This window comes from Camellia sinensis, chromosome 8, assembly GCF_055761805.1.
Source record: "Camellia sinensis isolate YWXY chromosome 8, ASM5576180v1, whole genome shotgun sequence".
NCBI lineage: Eukaryota > Viridiplantae > Streptophyta > Magnoliopsida > Ericales > Theaceae > Camellia > Camellia sinensis.
The window spans coordinates 137,701,295-137,707,294 of NC_138968.1; positions in this window are offsets into that span (position 1 = coordinate 137,701,295).

Here is a 6,000-nt window from a genome sequence, read left to right on the forward strand (position 1 = left end):
TGCCTAGCATACTCCTAGTAGGACTCTTATTCTCTTTGACAGAATCCTCTTAGGAATCACATTCCCAAGGATAATGCTAATCCTGATAGCACTCTATTGACAGCCAACCAAGTAAGATGGTTTAAACCTTTATCCCGACCATCAATGCGGTTAATCGAGCTAACTTGGCTCTGCTCTGCTCACAACAAAACCATGATAAAGATGGTGTTCTGTCGAGCTAAGTTTAGCTTGGCCCGCTTCAATGATATTACCTCGGTCTGCTATAGGACTTCCTTTAAACAGCTGGGCCCTGGCCCTAGTGATACACCTGACTGGCTTGGGATCAGTCTGGCCCAAGACCGAGCTACCCAAAGCTCTTACTATGGTCTATAGCCTTGCCCTTAAAATGACCCAATTTACCCATATAAATTACCCTCTCAATTGCCCCTTAATTCCTTCTACGAAGCATGATTGTGATTTATTGTCTTCCAGTCGCTCTAAGATATTCAAACCACCCGAACTAAAATGTTCTAGCCAACTGAGCTAAAATGCACATGCCAACTGACTCAAGATTAGCTTGGTTTCCCGAAATCATACTGGTTGTACAGCCCATCATCCCATGTATCTGACATTGTGTCCTTACTAGGACACGTGGCATGCACCAATTGCCCCTTTGTACGATGACAACCATCTCACACTGCCTAAAAAATTTGAAAAAACCCGCCGTTTTGCCTCCATTACATATATAGCCTTTTAACTTCGAACAGTCACCGTTACTGTTCATCTTCTAGCCCCAAAAATCCTTGAAATTAGAACTCTAATCCTATACTTGTCTGCATTCAAGCCCCGGTACCATCATTTTCATCATCAAATCGAACTTAACATTGTTGTTGGAACGCCATTTGCTGATCAGCTTCATATTCTCCACTCAAAACTCGTAAGTTTTATGGTCTTTCGAACACTTCATATGTTGCTCTTCATGTTCTTGGTGTTTTCAACATTATAAACCCATCATAGTGACACTACAATAGTATTTTCAATATTGTTATGTGCTAAAATGAGCTTAGAACTGAATTAGCTTCCCAAACTCCACACCTTAGGAAGAACTCCTCCCCCCTAACTAGAACTGAAATCAAACAAGAACTTTGGCTTTGATCCAAAATCGTACTGAAACCGAGCTACAAACCTATTTGTGCTCACGTAGATATATCTCGTCGAACTAGGAAAACATCATCTAACCATGACCGGGCTCCCACTTGGCCCTTTATATGGACTAAGCTAAAAACTTGCCCTTTCTCAGGACCAGGCTAAAACCTTGCCTCAGCTTTTAGCCAAGCTATACGCCGCACACACTCTCAAGGTGGAGCAAACTAATTTACATTGATGCCTTAGCCCAGTCACCATCTGGCCATAACACATTCCATGTTCTTTACTATGTAGACTTGACTAGGTTTATTCAGGCACACTATTCACTACAACGCTGGGCTAAGGAGCCAAGCAAATTTTTATAAACAAACTAAGGCCACACCCATGGGCAAATACTAATTCCTCGTAAGCTCGCCCGGTGTTATAGCTAAGTTCTGAAGGGACTACCACATCCTTGACAGCGTACAAATTATTCTAGCCGAGCTGGACAGCACACCCTGGGGAAAGCCCGATTTCATCCTTTTTACTCTTATATCCATTGTAGAGGCTGGGCTTCGGTTCCCTGTCCAGTCCCTTATCTGCGAGTTTCTTAGGCAAACTAGATTTTGCCCCACTCAATTATCCACCAATATGTACAGAATAATAAATGGAATCGCCGAGCTAAACCGCCATCTCAGTCTTAACCTTGGATTGGCTGAGCTATTTCACCAATACTCGCTCGACCAAAATGACGATGGTTGGGTTTATTACCTCTGAATCAGAAAGGGCCGAAAGAAAATTGTCAAGCGCACACTGGACAAGGATCTAAACGATGTTGATTTTCTTTAGATCTCTGGCAATTTTAAAGACCAGGAGGCCCAAATATCGGGCAACAATATCAACTGGAATAAAGGGACCCCTGGTGAGCATAGCTTGGTTTTTCTAAAAAATTATACCGTTACGTAGCCGTGCTAACACTTGTTCTCTTTGTAGATCTGAACCAGTTGGAAGAAGACTACGACCACACCAACCAAGCCCCACTACGAGCTGCTTTACAGTACCGTCACCACAACTGGACTAAGCTCTTAGGAGTAGTACCGACCTACCACTACAGCAGCAAGAGGAAAAGCAGAGTTACAGACTTCTTGCTTGAGTCTTTACCCAAAATTGATCCCAATCTGCCCCAAATCAACCTTATTTCCCTTACAGAAGAGCAAGAGATGGCCAAAAGGTGAGCTTTTTGTGCCCTTATCACCAAGAAAGCTTTTGCTTTAAGTGTCGAAGTTCAAACTGAGATACCCCCCTAAGTCAGTCACGTGAGACCGTCGTCACCCTTCCATCCACCAGGGCTACCTCATCGGGGCCTGGCAAATGGCCACGTATTTCAGCTTCTTAACTGCAGCGACTGGAAGATAAGGAAGAGATCGAACTGCCTAAATCTGCGCTGCCAGCAACCCAGCCTACTGAAGGGGGCCACCACTCCGGTTGTGCTAGTTCATCTTCTCCACTAGTGTGGGCTCTAGCCGTGACTTTTAAAGGCTACACCATGACCACAACCGATTCAGTGGCCGCTAAAAAGGACCACTAGCTGGCCTTCAGCTTATCAAAAAGTCTATGCCTTCCAGCTGATATGGAAAAGCACGACTACCTGGCCGAGCTAAAGGCGATTTGGTCTACCACCAAGTCGATGGTTCTTGTAAGTCACCCATATACTTTCTTTCATACTTTTGTGCGAACTGTCTGCTCGGTGACACTAACAACTTTAACTCAAATTATAGGCCGTGCAAAAAAACCATGTTGCCCACAAATGTGTGCTTGAACTGCGAAAGACAGTGTAAGCGGCAATAGCTAATGCAGATGCCAAGACCGTCGAGCTAAAGGAGGCAAAGGCACAGCTGGTCGAGCTAGCTACTGAAAAGGAAAGGCTAGCCAAGCTGGTTAGTGCGGCAGAGGCTGACAAGCAGAAAGCCCTAGCCGAGAAAAAAAATTGTTACTTGCGCGATTGAGAAGAAGAAAAAGAACATCGAGATCCACAAGCTACGAAAAAAGATGGAGGACGCCAAGGACCGGGGTTTCAAAGAAGGTGAGGACACTTACATCCAGTAGTGCGAGGCAGCCAAGGATATTTTTTTCAAGTAAGGCTGGAAGGCAGAGACAGTTGAGCTCAGTCAGGCCAAGATTCTGCTGTGTTCCTCAACCCCCCTCTCCATTACATACCGAACTATATGGTAGACTACGCAAATGCCATTCAACAGAAATTCTTAGTAGTGGAAGAGGATAGCCTAGCCCCCAACAATGCTCTAATTGATCTTCCTGTTCGGTCGGAGGGGCCTAACTGGACTGAACCAAGCTTGGTGGTCAAAGAAGGCATCACCGACCTAACTCTGGAGGGTGACGCTGGAACTGACCTGGCAGGCGGTGAAGTCGGTGATGGTGCTAACGTCGAGTTAGAAGATCTACTTGTTTGACAGGGATAAGACGTCGTTTATTCTGTTTTCACTTTTGTTTCTTTGCTTTACTATATAACCGGGCTATATGCCCCACCTTTTGTAATAATTTCTCAAGTAATGAAAAAATTTGATCTTTTTGCTCGGTTACTATGTCTCTTTTTCACTGTTTGTGCATCAATTTGACGGCATGCCTAGCCGAACTAATTGGCTTGGCCTAACCTGACCCTGCTAATCGTCTTTTGGCTGAGATCAAGATCTCAGTCTTGAAATGCCAGTTGTGTTGCCTTATCCTACCAACCTCCTTTGGCCAAGATAATAATCTCGGTCAAAGGTACAGAAAGTTGTCTTGGTCACCATTCTTTAGCCTAGATCTTTTTTTCAGCTAAAGAGTGCAACTTATGTTGGTCAAACCAGCAAAGCTCTTTTGGCCGAGATTCTTTTCTCGGCTAAAAGAGTGCAAAAATTTTGTGTTTGGTCAAACCTGCCAACCGCCTTCGGCTAAGATCCTTATCTCAACTAAGAGAGTGAAAAAAAACTTGCGCTGGTCAAACCTGCCAACCTTCTTTAGCCTAGATCCTTATCTCGGCTAAAGAGTGCAAAAAGTTATGTTGGTCAAATCTACCAACCTTCTTTAGCCTAGATCCTTATCTCGGCTAAAGAGTGTAAAAATTTGTGTTGGTCAAACCTACCAACCTTCTTTAGCCTAGATCCTTATCTCAGCTAAAGAGTGCAAAAATTTGTGTTAGTCAAACCTACTAACCTTCTTTAACCTAGATCCTTATCTCGGCTAAAGAGTGCAAAAAGTTAAGTTGGTCAAACCTGACAACCTTCTTTAGCCTAGATCCTTATCTCGACTAAAGAGTGCAAAAATTTGTGTTGGTAAAACCAGCCAACCTTCTTTAGCCTAAATCCTTTTCTCAGCTAAAAAGTGCAAAAAGTTGTGTTGGTCAAACCTACTAACCGCCTTTGGTCAAGATCCTTATCTCTGCTAAAAGAGTGAAAAAAACATGTGTCGGTCAAACCTATTAACCTATATTGCCCCCTAGTCGGTCAATGAGTACAAACAAGTTAACAAACAAAGGAATACAAGTACTGAAAGAAATTATACTGAAAAAATGTCTACTTGTTTTATTGAATGTCAAAGAACATTACAAATATTTTAAAGAGCTAAAAATAAAATACTTTGAGATTTGTAGTGTTCCAAGGCTTTGGGATAGCTCAGTCGTCCACGTCTTTAAGGTGGTATGCTCTTTTTTCTGCTAGACCAATCACTCTGTACGACCCCTCCCAGTTGGGTCCTAATTTTCCATCTCCAGGCACCAAAGTGTTTTTTATTACTTTGCACAACACCCAATCTCCAATCTTGAATTGCCTTGGATGGACCACTTTGTTGTATTTTCTAGACAGCTCCTGTTAATACGAGGCAATATGTGCCAATGCCCTTTCTCTTCTTTCGTCGACAAGATCTAGCTCCAAGGCTATAGCCTCTTTATTCAAGTCCAGATGAAAATTTTCGTTTCTAATAGTAGGGAGGCCGACCTCCAGGGGATTACTGATTCCATGCCATAGGCCAAGGAAAAAGGCGTTTCACCGGTTGACCGCCGAGGTGTAGTTCAGTAAGCCCATAAGACGTGGAGTAGTTCCTCTGCCCATTTGCCCTTTGCTTTTTCCAACCTCTTTTTTAGACCGTCTAAGACCACTTAGTTGGACGCTTCAGCCTGACCATTAGCTTGGGGTACGCCGGCGTGGAGTTGTAAAATTCTATCTTGTACTCTTCACAAAAACCCCTAAAGATTCTTACATCAAACTGGGTGCCGTTGTCAGATATCAAGGCCTTTGGAATTCCAAATCGGGTTATGATGTTCTACCAAACAAACTTCTTGACGTTCTTTTCTTTGATGGATGTCGGCGCCTCTGCCTTCACCCATTTTGTGAAGTAGTCTATCGCTATAATAAAAAAAATTCTGTTGTCTGGCGCAGTTGGAAGTCCTACTATGTCTAAGCCCCACATTGCAAAAAGCCAATGGCTAGTCAAAGGTAGGAGCTCTCTAGCTGGTTGATGTATTTGATGTACAAACTTCTGACATTTCTTGCATTTTTTGACATACTACTCAGCGTCTGCTTGCATGTATGGCCACCAATACCCTTGTGAAATAGCTCGGTAGGCAAGCAATCTCCCTCTTGGTGGCTTCTGCAAATGCCTTCGTGAACTTCGAACAAGAATGCCTCAACCTTGCTAGGATGAACACACTTCAAGTATGACCTTGTGAAGGACTTTTTGCACAATGCTAGCGATGGGGAGAGCCAAATCGTTGTGACTTCACTTTAATTTTGTTAGCCTCCTTGTTGCCCTTTTTTAAGAACACCACAATGGGGTCCATCCAAAAGGGACCTAGCTCGGCTCAGCATACTTCGGTCGCTTTAGGTTCTTCAATGCTTGGTATTT